Here is a 14,639-nt window from a genome sequence, read left to right on the forward strand (position 1 = left end):
TGCATGTGTATTGTTTGAGGAGGTAAACCTGAGCCTCTAATTGCTCCATTTTATCTTATATTCTAAAGTCCTAATTGTTCTTGCCTGTCGCCTTAGTATTTTCACCTTTAAAACCTTAGGGGTCTGTCTAGAACCACCTATAGGTAGAGGTCCTAAATCCCTCCAGGACTATTAAGAAGGGAACGGATAACAACATGCAATAGACATCGCTGACCAACACTCGCTTTAAATGACCACTAAGGGGATAGGAAGGGTGGATATGGGATATGATGACTACGCGCTAATGTCACATGTAGCCCCTCATTGAGGAGTGTTTACCGGACATTGTGTGGGGTGATCTTATAGGCTAACCAACCTAGGACTTCCCCCTTTTCCCAAAATTCCTTTTGTTCAAACTTTGTTTTATACAACTTGTTCAAAACATTTGTCTTAAGTTATACAATGTCCCACGTGCTTTACTTGTAATTATTTGTTTCAACTATTTATTTGTTAATGGACTAATTCATGAATATAAGTTCGGTCGGGACTCACAGTTATGAACCAAGAGGGGTGCCTAACACCTTCCCCTCGAGGTCATTTCGAGTCCTTACCCTAATTTCTGGTAATGCAAACCAGTCCAAGAGTTAAACACTCCAGGTTCCCTAACGCACCATAACCCGTTAGGTGGCGACTCTTAAAATACCCAATTCCCAAAAGGAAATGAGTTATTACACTCCATGAATGTCGAAATCGAACATCTCTCCGCGGAGGAAAAAAGGGGAGCGCGACAACATGGCGACTCTGCTGGGGATATCTTTAGGCTCTTACCATAAGGAACTCAGATTTTTACTAATTAGTCCAAGCATGCTTTATCCTGTACCCTTCTCCCTTTTTTAAATTTAACTGTCCATTTTTTGAGCATTTATGGTTCTTTATCCCTAAAACTAACTCATCTCTTTGTTTTTTTTTCCTGTAACTGTCTTTCAATTATTTAGATATTGTATTTATTTTTCCATACATGCAAATACTTGACTACATGTTATTAATTGGTGCATAAATCATGTTCCGCATCATATTTCACTCATGCATATCAAAACCTATAGCAACGCTTTAATGAGTGGTTGCGCTCTTCCTATTCACTACCCTTAAATTTGGAAAGGCTTATTTGCAGTAAAACCAGTCGATCAGCGGTGCAGTCGACGGTTTCGTGCCTTCTCCCTCGAGTTGTCCGTTTGAGGGTACCACTCTAAAACCCCATAGAAACCTTACTCTGGTTAAAATTGTGCATATATCATGGTCAAACCTAGTCGGATCAGTTATGTTGTCTTCATAATGATCTTTTAAGATAAGCCTTATCTAAAGTCCATCGGGTTTTCCATAATCCCAATGGACACAACCACGTTCTGTGTATTAATCTGGAGAACTAAATGCCGATATGTTGATCATAAATGTATTCGAGTCCGGTGGGTGTAAGGTCTAACCCTTTTGTTTTGAAGAAAATGAGGCACGAGGTCCCCAGATTCGGTATGGTTAGCAATATCCCACCATTGCTGCTAGATTGGTGGGAGGACCTTTCCTCAAGTGACAAGAAACATGTGAGAAAGTACCTGGGTAACCTGCCTTCCTTGCTCGATATTGAGCCAAACAACAAATTGATCGAAGCTGCCACTTTATTCTGGGATAGTGAAAGAGTTGTGTTTCGTTTCGGTAACATAGAAATGACATCGCTTCTAGAGAAAATTGGAGGGCTTGCGGGATTGACTTGGGACAGTCCCGGGCTATTGGTACCAGAAAACCATACGGGCAGGGGATTTTTGAAGATGATGGGGCTGAAGAAGAATGTCGACCTAGTGTGCTTAAAAGAATCCTACATACCTTTTGAATACCTATACGAGAGGTATGGCCATAGCAAGTCTCTCTCACTTCTCTAGGTCACATATACCGCAAAGTATTTGTATTCATTGTGTGCTTTCTAGGCCTGGTAGTGTTCCCAATAAAAAAGAGAAGAATCCACACTAGGTTGGCCATGGTTTCCAAGACTCTGATGGAAGGGATTAATTGCCAGACATATACCATAGTCCCCATGATCATAGCCGACATCTACAAGGCTCTAGAGCGCTGTCAAAGAGGGGTTAAGCATTTCGAGGGTTGTAATTTGTTACTGCAGTTATCGTTGATGGAGCATTTCCAAAAGGATCGCTATCACCAAGAATTTCCGCGAAGGGCTTGAAACGACCATATTGCTTTCCATCACCCTAAGCAGATGACTTACATTCCAGACAGAATTTCTAACCCTGAACCAGTGGTTCTGGGTTTAAGTTGTTCCCCAGCAGAGTCGCCAGAGCTGTCACACCTCCTTTTTACATACCCGAGGGGGTACAAGGGAGTTTTTTCCAATTAAAGGACAATCGAAACGGGATTTATTTATTTATTTCAGAGTCGCCACTTGGGAGATTTAGGGTGTCCCAAGTCACCAATTTTAATCCCGAATCGAGGAAAAGAATGACTCTGTTTAACAGTTTGCGCACCAGAAATCCGGATAAGGAATTCTGTTAACCCGGGAGAAGGTGTTAGGCATTCCCGAGTTCCGTGGTTCTAGCACGGTCGCTCAACTGTTATATTCGGCTTGATTATCTGATTTTATACAAATATGAACTTATGTGCAAATTTTATCTTTTTACCGCTTTCATAATTGTTATTATTATTTTTACAAGAATATGAACATCGTTTAAAAACATGTCTTTGGATTGCGTCACATAAAATGCACCCGCGATCCGGAACGTATTTTTATTCAATGTTTTAGGATTTGGATTTGGGTCGCATAAATGCGCACCCGTGTTTAAGAATGTATTATTATTAAATCGTGCCTAAAGCGATTAGCGTATTATTATTTATGGGTAAGACTGTGGAATTCACTAAACAGTCCATCCCGAATTCTAAATACTCAATTAAATATTTATTGAGGGCCCCACAATTTTGTATTTTTATTCGGCGAGGCTCGTCTCATTTATTTTTTAAAAGACAATCCTAAAATGCCTACATTATTCTCTATTAAATTTGTCTCTACAAAATAAAAAAAATGTCTTAATTTATTTACAGGCTGAAATTGACCAATAATATTTAATTAAACAACATTCTTCCAAGTTCCAAAATGGTCTATTTTGATAAACTAACGTGTTTTTTGAGACATGATAATCATCCAACAATAGCGAATTAACTAGACGAAGTTACTACACCATTTATTTATTTTTAGGCAATATATAGGTAGTTCGTCCGTTAAGCTATCATCCGATGTTTCACTATATGTATTAAATATCTACATGATTCTGATTTTTTGCAAGCTAAATAATTTATACATACAAATAAAATTCAGAATATAATTAAATATAATTCAGAATTTCAACTCTTCATTTTCGTATTCATACTTCATATTTCAGATTACAATAACCAGCGTGTCAGTTGTGTACCTGATTTGGAAGCAAAAGAAAATGAAAGATGAGAATCAGCAGCAGTAATAACAATACAGCACAGCAGCAACAATCCAGCAACAGTAACAACCCCGGAACAGAGTTTGCAAACCGGTGGAGTATTAATCCCAAAAATAAAAGCTTCAAGCTATGATGACACAACAATTATTAATGCTAATTTCAAACAATGAAAGAAAGCAGAATATTTTTTTTAAACTAAACAAAGTTTAAATATTTTTTTTTCCGGAATTTTCTCTCTCTTAAATGTTCAACCTTTTTTTTCTCTCTCTCTTATTCTCTTTCTGTCAGATTTTTTCCTCTCTATCTGTATTTTTTTTCGTCTGTCTGTCTGTATTTTTCTCTATCTCTCTGTATTGTCCCCTCTTGATTTCAAGACTTCTTCTTATAACCCATCCCATAAACCTTTCAATTAATTAAAATCCATACTTTTTCTCTACCCAACCCATTATCTTCCCACTCATCCCCATTACATTAAATAAACATATCACACCACCCCATTTCATTTTGTCCCTCATGCCTAACATAAAATAATGCAAGATTCCCCCTTTAAATTAAATCTTGTCCCCCCTTTACATTAAATAACCATATCACAACTCACCCCATTTTATTTTGTCCCCCATGCTTCATATAAACAATTACAAAATGTACAATTCCTAAACTACCCCTCTGACCCTATTGCAAATTACTATTTTACCCCCGAAAGTACTATAAATTACCAAACTACCCATCAGCTATAACACATCAATTAATCAAACTTAACCAAAATATAGACAATATGATCAATTTCTAACAATGTTCAAACAACAATATGAACACGGATGAACATCATAACAACAATATCACATGAACACGATTTTAACAACATTTCAACAACATTTCAACAACAAATCACATGAACACAAATTGAACAACAAAGAACAAACTAAAATTTGATTGAACAATATTTTAGCAACAAACAATCCTATTTTCGGATTCAACAATTACAACAAACAAGTATATTTAGATTTCTAACTTCAATCATATTGAACTTAAAATCAATTCTAACAATATTACAACCAACAATTCCTATATTAAATTTTATGAGACAAATTCAAAAAATAATCACAAATGGTAAACAAGAAATCAAGCTATACAAATTTCGGATTCAAGAACAATCAAACAAAGTATGAACATGAATTAAATCTATTTTAAACAACAAACATGATGGATTTAAACGATTAAACCAACATATTTCTCTAACACAACTAAATTCTTTAAACAAATAACAAGATCGACGAAGAAACAATTATGAACTTAAACTTGAACTTAACAATATTAACAATTTCTAACAATACATAAACACATGAAACAAATTGAAGAAATATTTAATTAAATTTCAATTTGTATCTAACAAACATCAAACTAACAAATATTCACTTAAACAATAATACAAACATGACATGAATATGAAAACAACTAATTAAACTTCTATTTTGAAATCTGAAAATTAATTTAACAAACAACATGAACACACTAGAAAATTATTTCAATGATGAACAACGAAGAAAACAAGGATTAAATCATTTAACGATTTTGGATCCGGAAAATATCAAACAAAAATATGAACAAAAAATAAAATTTAGAACAACTAAACGGAGATGAACAACGACGAACTCGAACCATGTATGGACTGTTTTGACAAATATCAACCAAAGCTCGAACAAAAGCTTGAACTCGACTTTATTGAGTAACGTCGAAATAGTAGCAATAATTTACGCGAAACAGAAGCAACGTTTGGTTGTTTGTTCGGAGAAGATGAAGCAGCCACAACATCGTGGCCATGGCAGAAACGTGAGCAGCAACACAGCGAGGGAGACGACGTGAAGCAGCAACAATCCGAAGCAGCGAGCATCAACACGGCGCGGACAGCCATGGACGACGACATGGTCGACGTCGAAGCTCGTCCATGGCTGTGTTCGTTTGGTTGTTCGGTTGAGATAGAAGCAGCAGCGACGGGGCTCGGAACAAACAACGGGCTGGTCGACGCACAAGCAGAAGCAACTGGTGGCGACGACGGACTGTTGCGCCGGAGAAGATGAAGCTCGACCAAACGACGACGAACTAGAGCAACAATGGTGGACGAAGAAGATGAAGTGCTTGGGCAGCAGCTGTTTGGACGATGAGGGTGTGCCGAAGAAGAAGGTAAAGGGCAGCCATGGATGCTTGGTTGGAGCTTTGGAGGAAGAAAAAGAAGATAGGAGAGGGGGGGCGGATGGTTTAGATTTTAGGGTTTTTTCTTCTTCTTTTTTTTTGTTTTATTGTTTGTAAGATAATAGAGGTGTTGGGTTATGGACTGGGTCGACCCAGTTCGAAATGGACTGGGTCGTAGGGAAGATTGGGCCATTTTTTGGGCCTGTGGCTTGAAATCGAAGAAGAGGCCCAATTCCGACTTTCTTTATATTTTCGCTCTCTTTTCTTCTTTTATTTCTTCTAAAACTAATTTATAAAAATACTTAAACTATTATTAAGAATTAATAAGTTATAAAAGCGCAAATTAACTCCCAATAACAATTAACGCACAATTAATTAATAATTAAGCATAAAATTGTATATTTGGACATTAAATGCTAAAAATGTAAACGATGCCTATTTTTGTAATTTTTAATTTTTGTAAAACAAATTTAATTACTAACAATTTTAGAATTAAATCCTACATGCAAAATGTGACATATTTTTGTATTTTTTATTAATTTAGCAAATAAACACGCACAGACAAATACAAATAATTATTCAAAATATCACAAAATATCACAAAATTGCACACCAAAGAAAAATTATTTTATTTTTGGATTTTTTGGGAGTAATTCTCATATTGGGCAAAAATCACGTGCTTACAACAGGTGCCGTGGATGTTTGAATGGTTCCCAACAGACGAGTTTATTATCAGGTCTAGGGATGCTCCGCACTTGGTACTGATCGGGTTGAGAGGGATATACCCATATGTCCCTATGCGAGTTATGAGGCAAACAGGTAGAAAACAGGTTGTACCAAGGGTTGTCAAGATGAGTCATTTCAGGGCAGACTTTCAAGATGACGACGTCCCTTAGAAGTGCCAAGATCAGCACATGTGTCACTGCAAAATCATTGTGGAGAAAAGCACCGTTGAGCTAGACAGGTATCATGCAGGGTGCGAGCCTCTCTATTCGGCATGGTTGGAAGACAATCTGAAAGGAATGGTGACACCAGGGACCGGTCGAAGGAACAGAATCATAGATGAGGAAGTTGAAGCTCAAGTCAAATACAACAGGCTGCGCAAGAGGGTCTACCACTCTAAGAATGAGCACCGGGAAATACATGAGAAGAATGTGAGGTTGATCGAGGAGTGAAAAGAGATGGAAATCACTTCCAAAAGGAAACTGGAATATCTGGAGCGAGGAATAGTGGAGCTGGAAGGCAAAGTCATAAAGAGAATTGAAAATTGCCAGAACGTTGAAGGAGCTGAAGGAGGACATTTGGCCAAAGCCTACTTGCTATTGGGGCTGCGCGAGCTGGGGGATCTATATGATGGAGTCCGGAAGATCAAATCCGGGGAAGGTCCTTCTGGGACCAAATAGGCTAGATTTACTTGCTTTTCCTAAAATATAATAAGCCAAGTATCAATAGTGACTTAGTTTATTATTATCTTAGTGTCGTTTCGGGATTCGTCTATTTTTATATTATAAAATGAAGCATTTATTGGCATTAAAAGTTCTCCAAGTTTATTTATTGCTAGGCCTACCTCGGGCACAATGAGGTTCCCAAAATAGGATACAAATTTATATTTCCGCAGTATGTGTTTAAATACTGCAAACATTTCAGAATCCTCACTGACTTGTTACCTTTTTGTTTTCTTTATTTTTGATTATTCTCATCCCCTTAGGTTGGTTCACTCATACTAGCCTCGTCGACATATCATACCAGATCTAGAGGCCCTCCACCTGCTCCTCCTCCAAGCAACACAAAAGGTAGAGGAAAGTCAAATATGGATGACTTAAGTGGAATCCAAAAGGAAAATATTGAGAACACAGAGACTTCAGATGGCCGTAGTACTCCGGCCCCAAATGATCTGGTCTTGAGATTAGAACAAAAGATACTGGAATTGCAAGGAGAACTTGAGCAGGTTCGCAACTTGAAAAACTTGTCACTCACCCTCAATATCACTGATATCCTCCAACAAAACACAAAGAACCCGACACCTCCTCAGAACACACAAAACCAACAACCACAAAATCCCACCGCACCAAATCAATACGCAACTCCACCCCAAAATATCAATCCATTGCCAATACCAACACCACTGCAACATCATCATCAACCAATTCAGTACCCACCAACCACCACTTAACACACTCCCCAAAACACCGCCACTCATTCCCGATCCCCAAAACTCCACCAATGACCATCATTATACCCAAGTTCCTGGCACCCACCAAAACAACCCTATATATGTGGAAACTATACCTCATTCTACCCAACCAATCTCTTATACACCGGAATCCTTCGAGAAGGACATGCTCATTAAAAACATGGCTGAAGAACTCAAGAAGTTAACAAGCCGAGTTCAAGGTGTTGAAGGTCGACGACATGGTCGACGTCGAAGCTCGTCCATGGCTGTGTTCGTTTGGTTGTTCGGTTGAGATAGAAGCAGCAGCGACGGGGCTCGGAACAAACAACGGGCTGGTCGACGCACAAGCAAAAGCAACTGGTGGGGACGACGGACTGTTGCGTCGGAGAAGATGAAGCTCGACCAAACGACGACGAACTAGAGCAACAATGGTGGACGAAGAAGATGAAGTGCTTGGGCAGCAGCTGTTTGGACAATGAGGGTGTGTCGAAGAAGAAGGTAAAGGGCAGCCATGGATGCTTGGTTGGAGCTTTGGAGGAAGAAGAAGAAGATAGGAGAGGGGGGGCGGATGGTTTAGATTTTTAGGGTTTTTTCTTCTTTTTTTTTTTTGTTTTATTGTTTGTAAGATAATAGAGGTGTTGGGTTATGGACTGGGTCGACCCAGTTCGAAATGGACTGGGTCGTAGGGAAGATTGGGCCATATTTTGGGCCTGTGGCTTGAAATCGAAGAAGAGGCCCAATTCCGACTTTTTTTATATTTTCGCTCTCTTTTCTTCTTTTATTTCTTCTAAAACTAATTTATAAAAATACTTAAACTATTATTAAGAATTAAATTAAGTTATAAAAGCACAAATTAACTCCCAATAACAATTAACGCACAATTAATTAATAATTAAGCATAAAATTATATATTTGGACATTAAATGCTAAAAATGCAAACGATGCCTATTTTTGTAATTTTTAATTTTTGTAAAACAAATTTAATTACTAACAATTTTAGAATTAAATCCTACATGCAAAATGTGACATATTTTTGTATTTTTTATTAATTTAGCAAATAAACACGCACAGACAAATACAAATAATTATTCAAAATATCACAAAATATCACAAAATTGCACACCAAAGAAAAATTATTTTATTTTTGGATTTTTTGGGAGTAATTCTCATATTGGGCAAAAATCACGTGCTTACAACAGGTGCCGTGGATGTTTGAATGGTTCCCAAAGATAAAGCGAGCGATTTTTGCCCATCCGAGTACTCCGTTGAAGCATTTTTTGAAAAAGATTTGACCGAACCTTTGCTTCAAAGGTTTCCTACATATCCTGGGCTAAACAGGAATCAGGTCAATGTAGTTCGGGAAATTTTGGTAGCTGGGACTACCGTGGGACTGCATTGTTACTGTTGTTGCATGCTATTACCACTGCTTACCGATCTACTTATTACACCATGCTTAAAAGAAAACAAGAAGCTAGGCTAGAGTACAATTTGTTTTTTTTGTTGCCTTGCTTCCTTGTCTGCTTGCATTTCTTCCGGTGCTTTTCTTCTTTTGACACATGTACTTGAGTTTGTACTGTGACCTCTTGTTGCAACCTTCTGTTTCCCGGTGTCGGGGAATTTTATTGTTTCCTGCTGGGGATTCCTATTGTAACCCTCTGTTTTATTGTCCTCTGACTTGATCTTGAAATGTATGCCTCTGTTATCTGGGCGGGCTCCCAACTTCAATACTTGAAAATTAAAGACTTGAAATGTATGCCTCTGTTATCTGGGCGGGCTCCCAAGCTCAATGCTTGAAATGTAAAGACTGCAATGTATGCCTCTGTTGTCTGGGCGGGCTCCCAACTTCGACGCTTGAAATATAAAGACTGAAATGTATGCCTCTGTTATCTGGGCGGGCTCCCAACTTCAATGCTTGAAATGTAAAGACTGAATGTATGCCTCTGTTCTATGGGCGGGCTCCCAACTTCAACAACTGAAATGTAAAGACTGAAATGTATGCCTCTGTTATCTGGGCGGGCTCCCCACATCAACAACAACTTTTAAAAATAAGCGTCATTCCTCTCTTCAGGCGGGCTCCTGACTTCAACAACACAACTTTTAAAATAAATGTCTTTCCTCTCTTCAGGCGGGCTCCTGACTTCAACAACAACTTTGAAAATAAATCGCCATTCCTCTCTTCAGGCGGGCTCATGACTTCAACCAATACATCGTCATTCCTTTCTTTAGGTTGGCAAGATTTCAACAACTTTTAAAAACGCCTTTCCTCTCTTCAGGCGGGCTCCTGACTTCAACAACAACTTTGAAAATAATTGCCATTCCTCTCTTCAGGCGGGCTCCTGACTTCAACCAATACATCGCCATTCCTTTCTTTAGGTTGGCAAGATTTCAACAACTTTTTAAAACGCCTTTCCTCTCTTCAGGCGGGCTCCTGACTTCAACAACAACTTTGAAAATAATCGCCATTCCTCTCTTCAGGCGGGCTCCTGACTTCAACCAATAAATCACCATTCTGTTATTCAGGGGGGCTCCTGACTTCAACCAATACTTGAACTGTGTGTCTCCGTTCTTCAGGTAGACTCTTGACATCAGACTTGAAAAGTATGTCTCTGTTCTCCAGGCGGACTCCTGATTGCTAAATTTAAAATTGAATGTCTCTATTCTCCAGGTGGACTCTGACTTTTGAAATTTAAATTGTATGGGCGGGCTCCTGACGTCAAACTTGAAAAGTATGTCTCTATTCTCCAGGCGGACTCCTGATTGCTAAATTGAAAATTGAATGTCTCTATTCTCCAGGCGGACTCCTGATTTCAACAACAACTTAGGAGGAAATGCCTCTCCTATGGGTAAAATAAACTTAGGAGGAAATGCATCTCCTATGGGTAAAAAAACAAACTTAGGAGGAAATGCCTCTCCTATGGGTGAAACAAACTTAGGAGGAAATGCATCTCCTATGGGTGAAACTAAACTTAGGAGGAAATGCATCTCCTATAAATGAAACTAAACTTAGGAGGAAATGCCTCTCCAATGGGTGAAACAAACTTAGGAGGAAATCTCCTATGGGTAAAAACAAACTTAGGAGGAAATGCCTCTCCTATGGGTAAAAACAAACTTAGGAGGAAGTGCGTCTCCTAGGGGTAAAACTAAACTTAGGAAGAAATGCATCTCCTATGAATGAAACTAAACTTAGGAGGAAATGCCTCTCCTATGGATGAAACTAACAAACTTAGGAGGAAATGCCTCTCCTATGGGTAAAAACAAACTTAGGAGGAAATGCATCTCCTATGGGTAAAACTAAACTTAGGAGGAAATGCGTCTCCTATTGGTTTAACAACAACTTAGGAGGAAATGCCTCTCCTATGGGTAAGACTAAACTTAGGAGGAAATGCATCTCCTATGGGGTAAAAGTAAACTTAGGAGGAAATGCATCTCCTATGGGTGAAACTAGACTTAGGAGGAAATGCCTCTCCTATGCGTGAACCATTTCCTTCTTCCTGAATTATTTACTTACCTGTGTTGTCTTCCCTCGAAACTGCTGGGGATTATTTTGCTGGGGATGACTTTTCCTTTTCTTCCTTACCCACTCTGGGTTGCCCGAAACTCTGTCGAGGATGCTTCTACATCTCGATGATCCACTGGGGATAACACTGCTGTGGATAACTCTGCTGAGTAAATATGTTATCTTACTCCTTCCAAAATTACTTCCTTTTGAGTAGGATGTTTCATTCCTCTCCAAACTACTTCCCCCTTTTTCTTTCTTTTTTCGTTTTTTTTTTTTGAAATGAAAAGACTGAATGTATTCCTCTGTTATATGGGCAGGCTCCCAACTTCAACCAACAAATCACCATTCTATTTTTCAGGGGGGCTCCTGATTACTTAAAATTTGAATTGTATTCCCTTATTCTCCAGGTGGGCTCCTGATTGCTGATACTTCCATTGTATTCCCTTATTCTCCAGGTGGGCTCTTGATTGCTGGGGATAATACTACTGGGGAAGTCTCCTTTCTTCCCCTCCTTCAAATTCAATTTTTTTTTCTTTTTGTTATTTTTTTTTTGTTTTTTTTCAACACTGCTGGGGATAAAAGTGTTATCTTCTCGGGATAACGTTGTTGAGGATAATGCTGCTGGGGAATTTTATCCCTTCAAATCTATGCTTCATTCTTTTGGAAGCTGCTGGGGATGATAATGGCTTTTTGCTTTTCTGAGCACAAGTGTCATCCTTTTATTCTGTCTGCTGGGGAATACTTCCTCCATTGAAACTTATTATGTTAGGGCAACACTGGTTCCCTTGAGACTGGTGCTATCTTTATTCTTCCTCGAATGGGTACCTGACTTCCAGAAAATTTTCCAAATGAAAGGAAAATTTTCTGCCCCAGTTTGACAGTCTCCCTTATGGCATGCATTTCTGTCATCAATGCCATTTCCTTTACCTGTTTCAAATCAAACAAAATTTGTTAGTTTAAAACATGGTGGTTGGTTGTGATACTCCTACTGGGATGACTTTTCCTTTTCTCCTTCCTTGCTCTGCGCTCCACAACTTGTTGGGGATGATATTATTTGCTGGGGATAATCCCTTTCTGCTGGGGATATCCCTCTTCTTTTGTGGCATAGCTCGGAAACTGGCATTTCCCCGACCTTTTAGTCTAGTATGAATTTCCCCAAATCATGCTCACTGCTCTTCTTGCTTTGTTCAACGGGCCTTGGCCTTGAGGTTTATAACCTTTGATTTCGGCAAGGGTATCCCTCTTGACACTTGTCAATCCTTTTGTCAATTCCCTTTTGCTGGGGATATCTTTTTTGACACTGGCCTCGCGTTTGTTCCTCGCTGACTATACCACTTGGATGTACTAGTCAGATCTTATCTTGCATAATTGGAAAGCTGATGGCATATTTTGAAGTCAATTCACACTTGTTTTGACCAGACAGACTCTATTGGGGAGTTTTTCTATGAAAGGAAAAAGATAAAAAGGGAACAGAATAAAAGACAAATGAAAAAGATGACTCTGTAACAAAAGAAACTATAAATAAAAACCTATCAAACGCAGACACCGACTCTAATGGTCATGGCATGCATTTGTAGCCTATCCTCCGTCGTCAATCGTCTTTCAAGACCTTCAATTGGAAATTCCCCATCTGATTCTCAATCTTATTCGACTTGTAGTGCCCGAAGGGTTTTCACTATCAAGTCTCTCTCATTTTGGTTTTTCTCTCATCTTTCATCGCCTTATGGTGTCCGTGAAGATTTTCACCGATAAGACTCTCTCATTTGTGTCACTTTCCAGCTGGGAATTTGGAGTGTTGCCGGTATGACTCTCTCTGCTGGAGATTAGAGTCCTTTCTGCTGTGGAACAGAATGTTATGTTCGCCGGTAAGACTCTCATTTGTCTGACTTGGCATCTTTTGCAGACTGGTCAGAAGGTCTTTCTTTGGACCGTAATGTGGGTTTTTGGACAGGCTAGAAAGAAAGGGTATTAAAGGCTAAAAAACAAATCAAATTTGGGGTTCAAAATTACAACCTTCGAAATCATATTTGTTTACAACAAGCGCAACCCTTGACCCAGTTTCTTGCTTGGGGATTATTTACTTATTTTTTATTATTTTTATTACACCATGTACACTATGACCATTGTGGCCATTAAGCACCCTATGACCGAGCCGTGAAGCGCCTACGTATCCTCTTTGAGGAATTAGGTCAAACGTAGTTCCCAATTCCTCTTTTTTCATTTGACTTTCTTTTGTTTTTTTTTGTTATCATTTTTCTTTTCTTTTTCGTTTTGTTATTTTTTTTCTTCTTCTTTTTTTCTTTCTTTTTCTTCTTTTTTTCTTCTTCATGTTTTCATGCCATGCTCGCGTTTTCTAGTCATTTTTACTGATTCCGAACGAGGGGTATGAAAGAAAAATAAGTAAAGCTCAAAAGAGGTAACGAAGGATAAAGTGTTTAGGTAGCAGAACAAAATGCCTTCGTCCTTCCAGTCTTCAAAACATGCCAAATGCAAACAACACAACAAACAATAGATTTATAGTCTCTTCCGACGGTGCTGGGCTTGACAATTATGTTAAACATTTGCTTTTCTCTTTGTTATTTCTAAAACATCGTTGGGCGACACTCTCATTATCATGAATGACCCTCACGCCAATTTGGAGAATCTTGATTTTAACGGTTTTCTTTGTGTTTAACTTGCCCCAGTTCCACATGACTCGGGCTTCAAATAATCCCAAACCATTCTTATTTCCTTTAAATGGTCTGATCGCCTTTCCAGGGTTTTACGATTAACTTTTAAGGTTAGGCCCAAACTGTGTGCGCATGTCATGTCACTAGAATCGGCACTGAACAAAAATGATAAAAGGACCAAACAAAGAGATGACTGGAAATAAAGAAAGACCGGATTTTGTATTAGACTACCGGTGAAATGGTTTAAATAACAAAACAAACAAAACAATCCAGAACAAAATCCTAAAACAAACTGGACAAGACAATATCCGACTTATAACCCTAATAATCCGAACAACATAAATGTCAACAAAATAAGCCACCACAAGCTTCTCTCTTGTTAACCAAGGAACAGAGCGTCCTTCCACTTTATCAAGACTGGCATCTTAGCCACTGAGCTTTGCATCGATACTGCCAAGACCATTACCAACTTCAATATCATCAACATCCGTTGGCAAGTTCTCGAGGGGGCTCGAGTGCACCATGTCACTGTTATTAATCACAACCCGCCCTTCTTGGATCATTTTGTCTACTTCCCTTCTCCAACTATGACAGCTCTCAATGTTGTGCCCTATGACATTGGAGTGGTAGGCGCATCGCGC

This window comes from Nicotiana tabacum, chromosome 1 (genome assembly GCF_000715075.1).
Source record: "Nicotiana tabacum cultivar K326 chromosome 1, ASM71507v2, whole genome shotgun sequence".
Lineage (NCBI taxonomy): Eukaryota > Viridiplantae > Streptophyta > Magnoliopsida > Solanales > Solanaceae > Nicotiana > Nicotiana tabacum.